Source organism: Octopus bimaculoides, chromosome 1 (genome assembly GCF_046866305.1).
Source record: "Octopus bimaculoides isolate indiv1 chromosome 1, ASM4686630v1, whole genome shotgun sequence".
Classification (NCBI taxonomy): domain Eukaryota; kingdom Metazoa; phylum Mollusca; class Cephalopoda; order Octopoda; family Octopodidae; genus Octopus; species Octopus bimaculoides.
In genome coordinates this window covers 93,459,378-93,480,172 of record NC_142928.1, presented here as the reverse complement: position 1 = coordinate 93,480,172, position 20,795 = coordinate 93,459,378, and the positions used below count along the sequence as shown (strand labels likewise).

Here is a 20,795-nt window from a genome sequence, read left to right as displayed (position 1 = left end):
AAAATCTCATGTCATATTTTTATTATCGAATACACATACATATAATTTCACTCGGTTTAAAGCACTTGTGTTTCTCAAATAGCATCTGCATTTTAATCTCTATATTTGTTCTGTGGACATTCCATAAATTTCCTCATTAGAAAGAATATCCTACATTATTTCTAGCCTTGTATTATCATAGCAGCTGGTGCCAAATTCATAGCCTTGAGCCTTTGTTAGAAATCATTGTTATAATGTTTCATTGAAAAATTGATTGCGAATCGGAAAAAATGATTTGCTATTCAACTTAGTTGCAGCTACTTACGTGCATCTTCTGCCGAGGTGGAACTCACAATATATCATTAAAATATCAATATCCCAAATAACTGTGAATTAGTCGACAGAGACTCAACTAAATTCACGAAGGTGTACTTGAGTTATTGCTGTTGCTGTTGTTGTTTTTGCTGTTATCATCACCATCATCATCATCATCATCATCATCATCATCATCATCATCATCATCATCATCATCATCATCATCATCATCATCATTAATATCATCGTTTTTATTCTTAGTACTGCTTGTTGCCCCACGAAGCTTTGTTGAACTTTGATGAAAATAGTTTGTTTACAGTAGTCAATTTTTGTTAAAATTTTAAATAAGGACTGTACTTAACGGAGCAGAACCACCAAATTGTTGAAATATATACCTATTTTCGTATGATTTTTTTGTCTCGTAGGAGTTTTTTCTCGTGAGAGTTGAAAATTTCAGTATGGCCGTCCAAAGAAAAATTCATAGAACTACCAGCTACACGAAAAACACACATGAACTAAAACAACAGCAGCAACAACAATAACAATGACCACGACTACATCGGCGTTTTTAATAACAGAAACAACAACGATAAAAACAGCAACATCAACAATAGCGATGGTAGCAAGCGTAGCAACTTCAGTAAGAAAATAATCATGACGACAACAAAGTATTGGGGAAAGGCACCGCGAGCAGCAATTCTTTTGTTGTGAAGGCGATGGCATAAGCATAGTACCTCTCGCTAAACGAGGAAGAAACACGTTTGATACAAGAGAAACAGCTTGTAAAAGTGATTTGGAAGAGATCGCCATCCATTCCAGCCGACGTTTTGGCAGCAGCTGCAAAGAGGTTCGTGGTTCATTGGCGTACATCGGCAATAACTGGAAGCAGTGACACGCGCTGTGTTGGAAGCAGCCTCGAAACAAATATGGTCAAAGTAAATGCTGTACTCCGAGTAAGCCAGCTCGAGAGAGTGAAGGTTCTCTCTCAGGTAAAATCATTCGCCCTGCAGAACACCAGAGTTCCCAATTTATTTTATAGTGGATTAATAGCGGGGGAGTGACGGTAGCCACTGCCTCGTGAAAAGTATGGATGACGATGAAAATAAACTTGCTGGACATTTCCAAACTAATTTTGATTAGGGTCCTCGGATAATTTCTTGAAATAATTGCCCTGTTAATGCTAATGTGGCGTATTACCGGTTCGAATTAAACTCAACATTTATGTATATTTAATAGACCGAAGAACAAATATACGCAAGCATGCGCAAGTAGGCCGAACATTAGGAGTGTGTAAGAAGAAATTACCATGTTACTTTAGGTGAGCAAGGTGATTCGGTGTCTCTCGGGTTCGTTTGTCCCACCTCGAGACATTTCCTCTTCCGTAGAAATTTTGTTACTATATTTTTCCTGATAACTTTTATCACTTAACATTGAATCGGGTTCGAATAAGTATACCCTATCCTTTTATTTCTGTTGTCCTCGAAGGAGCCCAAAATACACATCCAATTATTTGTGTCCCTTGTTGCAATAGCGTCAACTTCTGATTTTCGTCTATTCTACTTTGATATACACGGGGTCAAAATATCTTCTGTATAAAAGACTTTGTAATTACTTAAGAGATAATCCTTCCCATTATCGATCTCCTGGAATTTTCTATTGTCTCTATCTACTACTACCAAATCAGGTCTTTTAGCTTCTATAACTCTGTCACTCTGAATGTTAAACTCCCACAACATCTTGCATTTCTTACTTCTAGGATTTACTAGATTCATGTTTATATCATTTATGTGTGTGTTCAAATCCTAGCTTTCTACAAAGCTCCCAGTGGATTGCTCTCCCTAGACTGTCATGTCTTTTCTTGTATTCTTTCTGTGCAAGCATGCTACATTCACTTACTATATGAGTAACGCTTTCCTCTTTTCATTTGCATAATCTACATTGGGAATCTTCTTGGTTTTTGTCTATTTTGGATTTTATCCAATTAATCATTAATACTTTATCTTGTGCATCTCCTAACAAACGTTTTGTCTCCCCCTTCAGCTTTCCCTTCTGCTGCCATAATCATGCCTAACTACTACTATTTGCTGAAACTATCTTGGGGAATCTCCATTTATCATTTTCTAATGTGTTGTCTATTCTGTATTTGATGTAATTTGTTCCTAGTGCTTCTTCGTCGGCAGCACAGATTAGAGCCTATGAAATTGTCCATTCCAACTTTTCATTATCCATTTATTTTCAGTTTCAGTTTCATTCATTCTCAAATGCTTGTACAGTGCTTTATCTTTGCAATATTCCATCTTACACAAGCCTTCCCTTCTTACTTCCAATAACAGTGGTAACGTGGCATTTTTTACATAGCGAGCTATGTTGTTTTCTCCTGATCTAACACTGTGTTCGCATCCAATCAGTCCTCTTCCCCTCTTTTTCTTGGTACATGCAGTCTGTCTGTGTCACTTCTTCAGTGGAGTATCACATATATAGTCAGTAACTTCCTTATCTTTCTGTCTAAGCTGTTTAGTTCGTCTACTACACATTCAATTACCCCTACTGTATATCTAAAAAGTGAAACCGTCCAGGTGTTGATAGCTTCAATCTTATTCAGTCTGTCTAATTTCTGCGCAAGTACTCCACCTTAAATTTTTCTGTCATTTCTTTCACCATCAATGTATCCATTTCCAATATCCCAAGTACTTATAGCTCCTCTCTACTATATGCTTCATAACCTCCCCCGACGGTATTGCTAGCCTATCCATACATTTGATTTTGCCTCACTTCAAACGTAACACACCACACTTTTTCAGTGCGAATTCCATTCTGATATTAGCATTGAAAGTATACACCGTATCAAAGAGGGAACTGACTTGGAATTCATCTTTACCATAAAGTTTGAGATCATCTATGAATAACAAGTGATTGATACTTTGTTGGCGGCTTTTGAATATATACCCAGCCTTTCTTTTCCTCAAAATCAGTGTTATTGGTATCATGCACAGTACAAAAGTTAGCGGGGACAGGCGGTCCTCTTGGAAGATGCCTCTCCTGAATTCTATTGTCCCTAAACTTCTTCCATATCCTGTGAGGTCCGTCTTCCACTTCTCCTTACCTTTCTCAAGCAATTGCCCAACATTCGATGCAATACCATATAGCTTCATACATTTCATAATCCAAGAACGTGGGATCATATCGTACGCTTTACGATAATGAATCTGTGACATGGCTCTACCACGAGTTGATCCTTGTTACCTCTACACTTACGCTTGCAACCAATCTCCTTATGTGGCAGGACTCCATTTTTTCCCAATGTCCGTTCATGGACTGCAACTATTTCAGTTAATAATTTCTACATTCTTGGCGAACAGGATATATCGACCTGCAATTGTCTACCGTGTTGCCTTTTTCGATGTTTTTTCAAGCACAATACTGTCTTACCCATTGTCAACCACTCTGGTGTTACTTGGTCGGCATTTAAAAAAGGTGTTGAGTTGTGCAGCTATTCGTGCATGGCATTCACCAAGTCTTTTGATCCAATAGCCTTGAACTCTATCTGGTCCCGGGGCTTTCCACTTGCCAATTTTTGTGCTGATTTCCTTCACTTCCTTAACTGAAATGACACTTCTGTCTGTTTTGGACAGACTACTGTTTATTTCAGTTCTTGGAACCATTCAGCATCCTTCTTATGCTCCTTGTCTTTGCTCCAGACGTCACTCCAAAACCTTTGACTTTCAATGTTATCTGGTTTCGACATTTAATCTGTACACTCCATTTATTTCATTATAGAATCTCTTCTGACCTACTCTACAAAACCTATTCTGCTGGTAACCCTACATTCTATGGTCGTATCTTACCATCTTTGCTTTCTTTGCAACAAGGAGCTGTTTCAGTTCCTCCATTACCCCTTTCAGGCCATTTCTTTCAATATTATACTTCCTGTTCAGCGCCCTATATTTTTGTTCGCTTTTAACATCCCCCTTTTCATTTTGGTCTAAAACAGAAATGTCCTTCGTGAGCATATCTAACTCCACCTGTATTCTTCTTTTCCACCATGGATCTCTTCTTTTGTTACTCCCATTATATTTCTTTTTCTTGACAACAACACTCACATTTTCCGCTACACAAATTCTTGCTGCTTTGAACAAATTATTTGTTTCTGTGATGTTTTTTCGTCTGATGTATTTCAGAATTTCATTGACATTTTTCGTTTCCTGGTTCAATTTCCACTGATCAACCTTTTAAAGTTTGCAAATAATGTCGTTATTGTTCTCCTGTAGTCTTGCCTTTATTCTGTCGTAGATTACCTTTTGCCCATCTGTCATGTCACCATCAATTTTGCTATCTTCTTCCAAACCTTCTATATGTCTCTCATCGAACAAACTATCACCGTTCCTTTCCTGTGGTTTATTATAGATTTCACCTGTTTGCTGCTACGCGATTACTTTTATCAGTAGGAACTGTATTTTCATTGTTTCCTCTGCTCCCAATGCCCGTCATTTGATAGCTTCGAGCTCTACATCTGTGAAACAATAATATTTTCTTATTGCTCTAGCTTAATCACATAATCTCTGTTCCGTGAATTGAAACAATGCTCTTTCTCTCCCTTGATCATACGTTGTCGATATCTCCTAAGATGAACTCCATGTTCGTCTACGGGATTGCTCAGGTAGTAATAATCCATGACCACAGCATTGATTTATTTGTTCCATCTACGCCATGTGTGCTGGTCCCTTGCTGAATGACAGGCTGGAGTCGGACCAGTATATCTGAGCCTGCTAGGTGTAACACTGTCTCCATCAAGGGCTTCAGTTTCATTATCACCGGTATTCACAATGCTTTGTTTTTGATTGTCACTCCTATGAGGTAGCGATTATCAGGTTGCGCAATTACCAATTTTTTTTTTATTGTGACTAGATGTATCATCAATCAGAGCATTGGGAGATTCTAACCGCTTCCTTTCATTATTATTATGATCACCGATATTATTTTCATTTTTTCACTACTATATGTCATTTTTAACATTTCCTCTGATCTGACATTAGTTTTCGCTAAATTATCATTATTACCACCATCACCATTATTACCATTATTATTATTATTATTATTTCCATTTATTATTAAAAAAGTATTATTGAATGTTGTTTCGTCCTAACTTTTCTCTTGTACTTGAGATGATCATAAATATGTGAGTGTTTGAGGGCATAGTAGGAGCAAGAGAGACAGCTTGATGAATAAATTAAATTCCACAGGTTTGTAAATAGATTCGGCAAATGGTGAAGAGATCAGCAATGGGCATTCCGGTCCGATAAGGAGACAAAAGTAGCCTCGCACCCTTGGGATTAGCAGAGGTCAGATGTGTTTACTACTACTAGCGATCAATGAGGTCGCTCACCTTGGACTTGAAAAGAACCAATTCACCTTGTTCTGTTTTAATTACTGGTGGAAAAAATAATTATATATTATATATATATAATTACATACTTCTTCTTCTTCTTCTTCTTCTTCTTCTTCTTCTTCTTCTTCTTCTTCTTCTTCTTCTTCTTCTTCTTCTTCTTCTTCTTCTTCTCCTCCTTCTTCTTCTTCTTCTTCTTCTTCTTCTTCTCTTTATTATTATTATTATTATTATTATTACTCTCATTATTTACTTTTAATCTGCCTGTTTGTTACAATCACCTGCCGAAACATACTCAATATCCTAGGATGGGTGAAAGATAAAAGATGTTACAGCGTGACTGAAAGCTTGGGGAGGGGGGGGTGGCAGGGGATGTGGCAGGTGCAGTAGCGAAATACCTTCATGTAATACAACACAGCATTTGAATTGATAGGGCAGTACTTGTCAGCACAATCTTTTGGATTTCTCTGGGACATGATTCTCCTAGGATATTATCTAGATGTTTCTGATCTCACTTTCTCATCATATTTGGGGTATCCACTAAGACAGGAACAGTACTCGCTTTAAGACGCTACATTTTTTTGTAGTTCAATTTCCAGGTCCTTATTTTTATTATTATCATTATTATTATTATTATTATTATTATTATTATTATTATTATTATTATTATTATTATTATTATTTTATTATTATTATTATTTTATATTTGACTTTTGTTTTGCATTTGTACAAGTTGGAACCAAGTCTCACCTAGAGACCTCAAGAGACAACAAGTTAGAAGTTCATGTAGGTGTTATGCCTAGGGTACCATATATTTGGATTTGTACGTTTGGATTTGTACTAGAGAATGTTTAAGAAACCATAAGAAAATTGTGTTTGTTTTAAAATTTTACGTAGGATATGGGCAGTTCCCATGAGCACTATCTTTTGAACTTCAGCCATTTTGGGGTTTCCTGGAATCTGATCTAGGTAGTACTCAGCCCGTTTCGCTGTCATTCCCAGGGCACCTATGACAATAGGTATTGTTTTCGTCTTCAGATTCCACATTTTGCTAATTTCTATTTCAAGATCTTTATATTTGCTCAGTTTTGGTAGGTCTTGACAGATACGTTTATATCGATTGGGACAGTCATATCAATGAGGAGGCATGATTTTTGTCTGAAGTCTTTCAGTATGATGTCTGGCCTATTTGCGTCTATCTTTCTGTCAGTTTGAATGGTGAAGTTCCAGAGGAGTGCAATGTGATCATTTTCAAGTACTGGGGGTGGTTTGTGTTCCCACCAGTTTTTATCATGGGGCAAGACCAGGTTTTTGCATATTACCCAGTGAATATATTGTGCAGCTCTATCATGCCTGTTGAGATACTCTGTAGGCGCAAGCAGACTGCACATGGAGACAACATGATCGATGGTCTCATTTTGTTGTTGGCATATACGACATAATGGTGAGTTGCCGTTCTTTAATATGTTGGCCTGGTAGTTCTTTGTAGGTAGGCATTGATCTTGGGCTGCTATGATAAACCCCTCTGTTTCTGATTTCAAGCCAGAGGCCATTAACCATTGGTGGGTAAGGGCTTTGTCAATATCTGCATTATTCGCTCTCTTTGGGTATTTGCCATTGAGAGGTTTTCCATGCCATTTTTCAGTCATAATAGCTAAGGCAGCAAGTCAACATTACATATTTCAGTAATTGACCAGTTAACGATGTTGAAACTGTAAGTCACGACTGGTATGGCTAGAGCATTGATCGCTTCGATCCTGTTTCTCGCGTTCAGCTCTGTCTTCAGTATTGCTCTCACCCTGCGATAACATTCTCTTCTGATCCTTTCCCTCATCACTGAGTGCTTGATATTGTCCCCTTCAATTACCCCTAGGTATTTGTAGCTCTCCGCTGGTTCTAACTCTTTTATGACATTTTGCTGGTCAAGGTTCACATTAGATGTATTTGTCATTTTTCCTTTGATAAAGGTAGCTTTTGCACATTTATCAAGGCCAAATTGCATCCTGATGTCATCACTGAATTGTTTAACAATCGCTAGTAGGCCTTTGAGTTGTTGGTCATTTTTTCCAAAGAGCTTTAAATCATCCATGTAAATGAGATGATTTATATTTTTATCAAATATTTTATAACCATACTGTGCATCATTGAGCAATTTTGAGAGCGGTATTAGGGCTAGACAGAAGAGGAGTGGTGATAGTGAGTCACCCTGGAAAATGCCACATGAAATTCTTACATCTCCAGCATTTATTATTATTATTATTATTATTATTATTATTATTATTATTATTATTATTATTATTATTATTATTATTATTATCATTATTATTATTATCATTATTATCATTATTATTATTATTATTATAGCGTGGAAGGTGTTTATAAGCCATTTAAAATAACACACAAAATCCGTCAGATTCACTTCAACATTTAAATTTAATTTGTCAAAATATTTTCGTCGTTTTGAGAGCGCGACCTGTTCACTGACAAAATTGTGCTGCATCTCAGTGAACAGGTCGCGGTCTCAAAGCGACGAAAATATTTTGACAAATTAAATTTAAATGTTGAAGTGAATCTGACGGCTTTTGTGTGTTATTTTAAATGGCTTATAAACACCTTCCACGCTGCAATTGTTTTCGTTCCAGCACACGATCTCAGATCAGGTCACTTGCTATGCAAGTACATCTCCGTAATATTATTATTATTATTATTAATCATTTCATTATATGTAGACTCTTACGCATTAAATCTGTCTGTGTATTGACTCCCTCTGCCTCACCATCCTCATCATCATCATCATCAACATCATCATCATCATCATCATCATCATCATCATCATTATTGTTACTACTACTACTACTACTACTACTACTACTACTACTACTACTATTATTATTATTATTATTATTATTATTATTATTATTATTATTATTTGCTGCTGCCATGTTCGGGTTTCTTTTTCGTGTAGCTCATCGAGGATGGATTGTAACATCTTTCCTCTACTTAATTACAATTTTCATATAGTGAGTAGTAGATCCTTTTACACTCTAGAGACTAGTATATCAATATTGAGATGGAAAACGCAGTTTTATGTTGTAAGAGAAATTTTCACGTTTCAGTCATGTTTAGGTATGTTGCTTCATATAACGATGCTAAACCCGCAGCAAGACAAATCTAGTTAAGACAAACATTGCTTGAAATGATTTTACACCGAGAAAAAATATCGGCAACCATTTTATTTCCAGTCGCATCCTAGGAGAAATATTAATATTTCTATAGGGAATAATAATCTTAAGAATGATTTTGTTACAATCAGACAACAACAAAATCTACATAATCACACATACAATATACCGATAAAATTTGAGTGGCGGACGAGTTTTGCCGTTTGGAATCATATCTTCCATCATTTAGAAAAAAGGGAGGCACATGTTTACTTTACATGACATAACGCAAGTACGTCTCTATGAGACACAGCAATAGTTCTAAGAATACATCTGCGAACAGAAGTTTTATCTTTTCCGGCTGTTATTGTATTACGATGCAAACGTTTTAGGACAAGAGGGAGAAAGAAGTATAAAGGGATCAGTTTTTTTGCATACTACAGTATATAGCGAGGAAGTATGAATACAACAAAAATTATACCTCAACAGGAAAAAAAAAACTGATGGCCCGAACTCTTTCTGCATTTAGAGAAAACTCAGGGAACTACGAAAAGGCATCACGTATGAGTACAAGAAGCTCACTGTGCTTTTATGGTTTTCTTTTCTTGTTATATCCTTGATTATATATCATTCCATATCCCCATATATCCGTGAAAAGCATTGAATTTATATTTTCTCTTACTGTAAACCTTTCAAGTGTCCTCACCCCCATTTCAAGTTACCTTCCGGCAATTTGCAGTCATTTTCAAATTCCCTCTTCAGTGTTCACATCACCTTCAGTATGAATCACCTAAAATGATGAATTTTAATACCTACAACACCTGATAAGTTTTGTGTCATCAAACTTGTATAGTATTCATGATTGTAAGCTAATCTTAAAATATGAAAACCAGCCCTGATGTATAAACGTTAGGAATTTTGTATGAAGTCTTTCGTTCTCATGCATTATCATATTCTCTATTGATTATATGATTTAATTTTCATTCTTTAGTTCCATTTGTATTATTCATGTACCGAAGGTAATGCTGTCATTTTTCTACCATTTATGAGACGTATTTTGTAGACCAACAGTGGCGGTTTCATAATAGTTTTGAGTGATAAATACTGTCTACGAGCTTATAGTTGCTGTAAATTTAATTCCATCAGATATTACACTGATGTAAATATAATTCTATCAGTCATTAGATATTGAATTCTAACCGTAGTCATTATTTTAATGTTTAGTCATGCTAGTTAGCTTAGTGTCCAATTCAACATGATATAATTGGAAGCTATTACTGGAACAAGCATTTAAAGGGTTAATATAATGCGATTCAGATTTTTCTTCCTTAATTTTCTTTCATTTCTGTCTGTTCTACCTTATATACTTAATTTATTGCTAAGTGTCTGTATGCCTGCAATTGGTCAACGTCTTTTATCTCACTGTCTTTATGTTGCAAGATATTAATATTCCTATTAAATTTGCTTTTCTTCGAAGATGCTTCCTCGCACGTTTTTAAAACCAATCTCGTAACAATGTACTGTCTGTTATTGTCTATGAAGTTGTTTATCATTCGAAGCATACAAATTGCGATCATTCACATAGGAAATATGGTTGAGTATCTAATAGTTATTATAATGTTCAAATCTAGTTCTGTTTTAACTCGCTGGTTAAAAACGTAAGTGCCAAACATAATAGGGGTGGAGAAAGAGAGAGACCTCTTGAAATATTTCTCTCTTAATGGAAAATTTTATTTACTATTGGTACCACCACCACCACCACCACCACCATTACTACTACTACTACCACTACTACTACTACTACTACTACTACTACTACTACTACTACCACCACCATCACTAGCGTAGAACCCGTCAACTTGACTGGCTGTTTTAGATCATTGTGTAGATTTTATAATAACATTTTGCTCAATAGATTCTAAATGAATATCGAACATGCAGAGCATAGGATAGCGCATAAGAGCACCTATTAATTTATTTGTGTACGTAAGAGGAATATGGAATATGAATTGTCATGGATAGGGTTGCTAGAATGATAGTTTAATATGACAGTTCATTAATCGGTTATACACACGGTTACACACGCGTAGGAAGAGAGTTCAGCGTCAGAGTATGTGTATAATTAATAAAATCTACTATGTGCCCAATACTCTTTTACTTGTTTCAGCCCGAGGCTATAGTAGAAGACAGTGGGACTGAACCCGGAACCATGTGGTTGGTAAGCAAGCTACTTACCACACAGCCATTCCTACGCCAATACACACTTTTGCTTCATTTTATAATTCAAAACGTTATTCTGCATACTTGCTAATATGTCTGTGTTTCAGTTACACACACACAAACACACACACACACACACACACACACACACACACACACACACACACACACACACACAACACCCCCATACCCCCCCCACACACATGTCCGTGTAGACATATACCAAAACGTTTACACAACTATGGGTATTTGCATGTGAATATATATGTATATGGTGAATGTGAGTGTGTGTGTGTGTATACGTATATATATATATATATATATATATATATATATATATATATATATATATATATATATATATATATATATATAATGGAATCCATCATATACACACTGACACACAGGCACAAGCATATATATATAGTACTGAGATATATATTTTTTGCTGAATTGATATAAGATTAAATTTTATTTTAATTGTGTATATTGGTATGTGCTAGAGTTTTTTTAGAGTGAATTTTATTTAAGAACATTATCATCATCATCATTATTATTATTATTATTATTATTATTATTATTATTATTATTATTATTATTATTATTATTATTATTATCATTTAAGTGTGTTTTTGTTTTACTCTAGTTTGAATGATATAATTAAGAAATTCTTTTAAAAAATTGTTTTCTACGGCATGATTTCTTTCTTTCTTTCTCTCTTTCTTTCTTTCTCTCTTTCTTTCTTTCTTTATTTATTTAATTTGATATTTATTTTGATGATTATTGCTGTAACGGATTTTATAGCGTTCTAAATTGAACAGTAAATGAAATTATAATATAAAATTTTTAGGTTTAGATTTGAGGAAATTTACCGTTTGTTCGTTCATTGCACATTTGGAATGGAAAGTTGCGTGCCATCTATTACTTTTTCATCCTGTTTTGTATATTTTCATGGGTCAACTATGAAAATTAGATTTGAATGGTTTCGGGTTTTTTTTTTGATGTGTATTGCTAATAATAATGATGGTGATGATAGCAATAATAATGGGACCCCGAGGAGATGGAGTATCCGATATTTTATAATATTTTATAATATTTTATGATATGTATTAATCATTCTGGATGTTCTATCGAAATGTACATAGGTCTATTTATTTGTTATTATTATTGTTGTTGTTGTTGTAATAAAGTATTTTCAACGGATCAATTTTGAGCTCTATTTAAAGTTGATATATATTCAAAAACTCAACTGTGAGTTTTTTGCTAAGATTGTTAACAGATACTATATTTTTTACCAAATTTTTTGGTTAAAAAAAATATATTTAACATATATATATATATATATATATATATATATATATATATTTATATATATACAGAGAGAGAGAGAGAGAGAGAGAGAGAGAGAGAGAGAGAGAGAGAGAGAGAGAGAGAGAGGAGGAGGAGACAGCAATGAAGTTAGAAACAGGCTTGAAATAAAAATACTTACTTTCGGTACAAAGTTTGACCCTGTTTATCTCTGTTACAACCTCCCTGTCAGCACGATTTAGATTTCTCGTATACCCATTCTTGACGGCGTACGCCTTGCCTTCACAGAGGTATTCCGAGTTTATATCCAAATCATAGTGAGCACTACTATGTGATTATGAATATATACATAGGCGAATGCTTGACTGCGTTCTAAGAAGTTTGCTTCCCAACCACATAATTTTGGGTTCAGTCCCACTGAGTGGCACCGTGTGTGAGTGTCTTCTCCAATACCCTGATGTCAACCAAATCTTTGCGATTAGATTTGGTTGGCGGAAGAAGGGAGAAAGGGTGGGGAGAAAGAAAGAGAATGATATAAATGGATAGGTATAAAGATAGATAGATCGAGCGATAGATAGATCTATGTCCTTGTCTGTGTTTGTCCCCCACCACCACTTGACAACCTGTGCTAGCGCGTTTCCATTCTCGTAATTTAGCTGTTCAGCATAGACACCGGTACGATAAGTACTAGACGTAAAAACAATATTATGGTTGATTCGTTCGACAAAAAATCTTCAAGACTTTGTTCCAGCATGTATGTTTCGGTACTGTGCTGTTATGTATGTCATTGAAGACATCTAGATATGCAATTTACCTGCCTGAGAATTACATTTTTGATGATTGACATTTATTTAAATTCATCTCCCATACCTATATATTTTCTACTTTCTAAATTTCTATTTTTCAGCTCATGCATCTGGAATATATTGGATTGATAGAATCAAAGCTTCCTCAGATGATCGTCACAATGGAAAGCCTAGCAGTAAACTGTTCCTTGCAACACTGGCATCATCAATATAGATGACACACTAGATCAAACAACTCGACTTGAAAAAAACAAAAAAACAAACAAAAAAACAAACAAAAACAAAAACAAAAACAAAACAAAAGAAAATATTCTACAGAATCGACCAAATTGTGGATGTCGTACTAATTTAGTGAATACATTTCTATTGATCAATAGGGCATTGCATATTCACGAGAAGAATCTCTGTAGAATTTATTTGTTTCTATTATTTGATTGCATTTTAAAATTCTGTATTTTTCACCAAGTATCGAGTAAGATATATTCATATATTATCAATTATATAAGTACGATATATATATATATATATATATATATATATATATATATATATATATATATATATATATATATATATATATATATACATGTATATATCTTCGTCAAATATACAGAAGCATACACATTTGAATGTGTAAATAATTATATACATACATTCATATATATATATATATATATATATATATATATATATATATATATATATATATATATATATATATATATTTATATATACATATAAGTACGTGTAACACAACACATATATACCAATATATGAACATTTTTTGATAAACATATATCTGCATAAAAACTAAAGATTTTGAAACGCCGCATAGCAGAAAAGATTTGAGAAGACAGTCTTTGCATATACGTAAAAAGACAAATAAATATATTACACGAGAAAATAAATTGAAGTCTGCATATTGCTTTATATTATAAAGGAAGTCGGTGAAATATAATTACTGATTTATTTGGTTCACACAGATAATTATAAAATTTCAAAATCTGAAGTTTCCTGAATTCTCCCTTAACCAATATTGGAGTAAGGAGCGTTTGGCGGAGAATCTGAAAAGAATATTTACACACAACCAGACTGCCCACGACTCAGACTTTCAATAAACGAGAAAGTGTGCTAACGCAGTGTGTGTATAATATATATATATATATATATATATATATATATATATATATATATATATATATATCATTTATGTGTTCGTGTGTGTGTGTGTACATATATACATATATATCAAATACCATGTTTATATAGTCATGAATCAATTATTAACCGTTACTTTCCTATGCAGTTCCAATTACCCTATTTTCATGACCAATTCCATGTCCATACCTTACTAGATTTTCATTTCACGGAATCTGTTGTATAATATATCCTTCACTGTGATTATATATATATATATATATATGTAAATGTATATGTATATACGTAACTGGAAATATAACGCAGCACACTATAAATATAACCCATGAAACAAGCTTGCGCGGACATTTTAAAACGATTTCTGAAATAACATTATTCAATAGTGATTTATATTTGTTGAATAAATTAATTCAGTCTGTATAACTGCATATGTAAATTATATGCAATCAGTTTTATAATAGAAACCAGTTTAATGATTTTGGATGAAACAAGAGCGTCAGTTGTAGTTCATTATGTATGCATAAAAATGGGGGCAGTTTCGTTTAATTGAGAGCTGTGTGTAGTGATAAACAGGAAAGAACAATATCAATGCGTATAGACGTTCGCATAAGAAACAAATCTTCAAAATTATTCTATGTAAAGTCAATTTAGCATAAAGTAAATCGCTGAATATCCATTAAAAAGCATGTGGTTATTGTATTATTATTATGTCATTTGAAACTGTTTTGTATTCGCCACAGCGATTCGATCCGGCCAAGAGGATCCATAACACACCGCGTTTTAAATCTAGACCCCCAAATCAATATGGAACGTCCGGTTTCAAACCTATCTCCTGCTCAGGAGTACTATCGCCGGATGAATGTAGACAAACGCACGCTAGAAAAGATGCGTTTTGGTATTATTCTTACGCTTGGGACGATTACATTGGTTGCCTGCGTCATCTATATTATTTACAGATGTACACGCAACCTCCTCATAGACCCAAATGAGGAACACAAAGAAGCAGAACGGGAAACTGAGGAGGGAACAAGGAGTCGACTTCTGAAGAGAACGTCCACAACGGAAGTGTGTACTATTTCTAACGCTGAGTTCTATGTTTGAGGTTTCTCATAACAGTATAATGGTGAATGCAAGGAGAAGACTAGCACTCAAACTGAACAACTGTTTGGATGTGAGCGCTAGTATTTAGCTGGATGAGAAATCCTAAACCTATCAACAATGCAAGTCAGACTAGGGGTACGGAACTGCCAGACGAATAGTGTGAGAAGAAGCGACATAATATGGCATTTTCGAAGAAAAGTTACCACATAGTTTGTTCAACTAGTGGTAGGGTGTATCCGACATGTAAAAGTGTAAATAAAAATCATGAAACCTAAGTAAGCGAATTCACATGTAAAGGATTATACAAATTTACAGAGGTGCAAAAGCGTTTTTCTGTTTCCAGAATACGCATATGCACATACATATATTTATATATATATATTTAGGTATATATTTATATTTACATATGTATGCAAGCATATATATTATATACATATTATATATAACTTAATACATACAGATGCCATATATAAGTTTGTGCACAGTTTCTTTCGTATATGCATAACTTAAACATTTACAAATGCATTAATATTCAGTATGTTTATTTGAAAATATAGCAAACGTTTTGTATATGTTTATATATATACATATGCATATATATGCATACATATATATATATATATATACATATATATATATATATATATATATATATATATATATATATATATATATATATATATATATATATATATATATGTATGTATCTCTATATATACATGTATATGTATATACATATAGATATGCATATATATAAACACAGATATATATATGCATATACATGCATATACATGCATATGACAAATCATTTCTGCATGTATACAGACCTGTGTATATTGTTAGTAATGTATACATCGATTTGTGTATATATAATTGTAGAAGAGTCTGGAAAAGGTAAAACATGAAATGATATGACATGGACGACTTCACCAAATCTAAAATTCTATTTAGTATTTGGTGTTTCATATATTAGATATTTGTACAGAAATTAAGTGTGTACATTGCCGGAAGAGAATGTAAAACAATTTGTTGTTTTTGTTTTTGTAATAGTATCCATGCTGCTATTCAAATATATTAATCCACAGTATTAACATAGTCTAGAAATGGATGACACAGTGTACAGTAATTAAAACCTATTGTAAAACAATATTATAATGATGAAAAAAATCAAGGTTTCAGAGAAAATTATATCGTGTTCGTTGGTTTTATGGGAGAATAGTAAAAGGAAGTGTTATTTATTAAAATTGTTTATTTATTAAAAATAATGATTGTATTAAGTAAAACAAATTCAATCTTGGTGATATTGTTATTAAATTTTCTTTCAGTAATGATTTGTTTAGTAAATTATATCAGCAATGGCAACATCTGAAACAACATTCATAACGTCTCCAGGAACAATGATAAAATAAAGAGCTACTACTATATGAACTTGCGTTTATCAAAGTAATAAATTTTGAACACTATTTGAAGACACTGTGAATATTTTGGATGGTTGTGGTTCCTGGAGTTAAATTTACCATTGTGGTTGTTTTCACTGTTGTTGCTGCTGATGAGGATGAAACTACCGCTGTTTTCTTTCCAATATGCTGGTGTAATTATTGTTGAAATTTGTTTTTTTTACTATATTTATTGGTGTTTTTAGTGCAGTTACTTGGCTATTATTTAGTTACAAATATTGCTATATTTTTTTTTATGAAACACCACTTGATAATTAAAGCGCTTGTCATTGCTATGTTAAATGTGAAATATTTATGTACATGAAAGATTCATTAACATATTTATGGATATTGCATTATTAATGGGTTGATAAAATTACGCAGATAGATATAGAGCATTGTGATTGAATTATTTCTAAAACCATTATATGCAAGATACACTTGCTGTTAGTGACTATATTTCTTTATCACTATACATATGTTAGATGTTTATATATACAAATTTACTTCATATATGACTCACCTTTTAAATTATTTCTGCAAATCTCATAGAGTAAATATTACAGATAGGAAAAATAAAACAAAGGAATATTATAACCTGAAATTTATGTGTGAAATTAAAAACTATACAAATTCTTGAATTGTTTTGTTGCAAAGCCCGACAATTATTGCCGAATATATTTTATATTTATGATCTTCAGATTGCATATATGCAACAACTAGCATTAAACAACTGTTTCTTGCTAACATAACATGTAGACATCATTTAGTGCAAGTGTTAATAATAGATTCCAGAATACAAGTTTCTCTATTTTATACTAATGGAAGAATTAAATCTCTTGATCTTTAGTATGGGAGAAAATTCGAAAAAAAAGGGTTTACAACTTTAATTTTTTATCTCTCATTTTTGCAATAACGTTCTTATATCTATATTCGGAGATACACGAAACTTTTTGAAATTAAGAAATGTGATGGATAAGTAAAGAATATTTTTTGTTGCTAAATGTAAAGACAAGATGTCTCATTGTGGGAGCTACGAATGTATTCTTTACAAGCACATAAGCATATCGCTGGGTATTCCAAATGACACAAGCTTATAATACAGCAAATGTTATGAAATAAATTCTATTTATAAAAATGTTTATTTTCCATCCTCCAGTTACATATATTTGTAATGTATACTGATAACAATACGCATGCCAAATGTACAAAACACTTCAATAAAATAAGGCCCCGCATGTTGTTTTTGCATGCACAAAATTTCGTATATTGTTTTGTGTATTGTTTTCTAGAACTCAAGAAGGAGTGTTCATCATCCATTATAAATGTTTTGAGAAGAATCACAGTTGCTTTCAACTATTATACGTTATCGAAATATCAAGATTACCATACATCTTTACACAGCCTCATATCGTTTGTAAAAGCATAGTGCCAATAATCAATCTATGTAAACCATGACAATCAGTAAAATATTAAAGAAAACTTAACAAGTGATTGACATTCCTATTTCGTGAATGGTTCTTTGTATGAGTTTGTATATATAATAGACCTCAATAATAAATTGTAGGTTTAAACGATTTGTTTTGATCACATACTTGATTCTTATAGATTAAGCTGCAGCTGACGATGATATATTGTTTGTACTTTTGAGTAGAGCAGTTGTAGGTAAACCTCAATATAAAATGAAACGATGAATTCATGTGAAAGAATTAACATTATTTAAAAAAATATATCCATTACATTAAAATGTTATTACATAATACTGAAGTTGAAAATATAATTATTAAAAAGAAAAACACACACACAAACAAGCATGCACTCTCTCCCACATACATATAGTGTACAAATATTTTTATATATAATTATAATTTTTGCCGTTCAAATTATGTTTCAGTTCCGTTTGAGTGATTGGCTACTACGATATTTCATTCATATTAAAGAGAAGTTAATATAACGATGCAACCTCTGATCAACGTTCAAGTGAAATTTCTATCGATTTCATATATTCTATTTCTAGAAAATATAACCTTTCTTTGAAGTAATAAAAGGCATATTATATAAAGCTGTATCTAACATATCATATTTATTAATCTCTTCAGTAATCAATGCTTCATATATTGCAATAAAATACATTAAATGTTGCGCCACTCCTAAGTTGTCATAAAAGATATAAATTATGTTGATCTAGTAGCCATCACTGTACTCATGATAATCTAAACAGGGAAGAATGATGAGAAATACGAAAATTATTTCTGCATCTGTAATCATAACAACCAGAAAATTTTTCATGACTTTAAATGGATTTATATATGAACTAATATTGCAGAAGAAAAAACTAAAAGAAAAAGAAAAATTTGTCAGTGACTTATAAGGAGGGGTGGAGACAAATTAATAGTTTGCTTTGCAGATAAATTAAAATGAAATAATTTTATAGGTTTATGTGGACCCACATTAATATTTCAGTGAGGGCCAAGGTAAGAATAAACATAACACTATGGTGAGAAGAGAATTCACAATTATAATTCTTTCCGAGAATGAATCTATAAATGCAATGATGACATTTGTAAATTTAGAGAAAACAAATCGAAGGTCAATCACTGTGCCTGAAAATAACTTGGTTGCTGGACAATATATATATGTTTCAAAAGAACAAGAGTGGGGAATTATCCATATGCTTATTTAATATATCCTGTAAAGTTTTTCAATAATGAATAAAATCGTTATGTAATGTTATAACCTACAATCCTATTACATAATCAAATCAGGATACAAAATATTAGCCATAAGTCAATTCAAGTTAGCCGAAGAGATACGTCTTTCCTGCATAATTTAACATGAAATACAGTGGAGGATTTTAGTCGTGCCGCTCATAATTATGTTTTTACTATAAATATTTTTGTAGACGTACAAGGTACACCTGTAATTAGTAGTCTCAGAAATGAGTTAGTACAATCGATTTCTACGTAAACGCCTTTACTGCAAATATTGACTGGTATTTAAGATTTCTGTAGTTTTGTCATTCCGAGTTTGTTTATTCGCAATACGTCTTGTTTTCCCCTGATTGTTATACTGATATTAATATTTTACTATTCTGATATAGCGATTAATAAGAATCCAAGTCCATTTGCTATTAGACGTAGCAACATTTGATGCAGTTTTAGTAACTGTCTTAACCTTCTATTCTATAACTTCTGGTTGCTGTTGCTTAGGCAGAAACGTAGTGTTATATTGAACATGTGATTCTGTTATATACACATGCTTGGTCTACATATTCGGATTTCGATATTCTGAATATTTTCTCGTTTTTTCAAACGCTTCATTATAGTTATCTATATTATCATCAATATTTAGTTCCTTTGCAAAAAAGTATAGAAATTCTAATAGAAATTTTCGTAATTTACTAATAATTAGACCTTTAGTGATTACATTTCTTATTGCAGGTTTGTATTGGTCTTGTGGTATGCGTAGAGGAAGCCTGTACTGAGGTCTAATGTTGAATCCCAAATTTTATCTGTTTTAACGTTATCAAAGTTAAAAAATTAATGATTTTAAAGTAGGTTTACAGTTTGCAGTACGTTTGACGTGTTAAATTCACAATAGTGAAAAGAGAATCATCCTCGTACAAAAGTCCACTGATTTAATAAATCGATTTATGATCTGGCTAAAGAAGTATAAACAGACGAAGTCTGTTAATTAAGCTGAGTCAAGGTATCCCAAAGTATGAATTTATCCTACAGCATTTATCCGAAACAATGTTTTCTCAGGAAGAATTACGAACATTTTCTACTTGCAAATAATATGGAAATCCATTAAAAAATTACTGGCTATTTTTATAGTGAAAAACACATCAGAAGAGGAAAGACGGGGGACGTTGTGTGTCGTGTATGTCAAACTGGAAGGAAGGGGTTCTGCGTTTAACTTTTGGTTC

General features: G+C 32.9%; 1 protein-coding gene across 3 annotated transcripts in view; it reads left to right on the top strand.

Moving 5' to 3' along the window:
• Positions 1-20,795, top strand: part of LOC149137627 (uncharacterized) — a 300,347-nt gene that overhangs the window by 127,151 nt on the left and 152,401 nt on the right. Inside the window, exon 3 of one of the 3 annotated variants that reach the window (XR_016242300.1) lies at positions 13,274-18,444. The exons of 1 other annotated variant lie outside the window; for it this stretch is intronic. The gene's annotated coding sequence lies outside the window, so the exon portion shown is untranslated. Of the gene's footprint in view, positions 1-13,273; positions 18,445-20,795 lie in introns of those variants that run through there. One more of the 3 variants, XR_016242299.1, reaches the window with a different exon arrangement.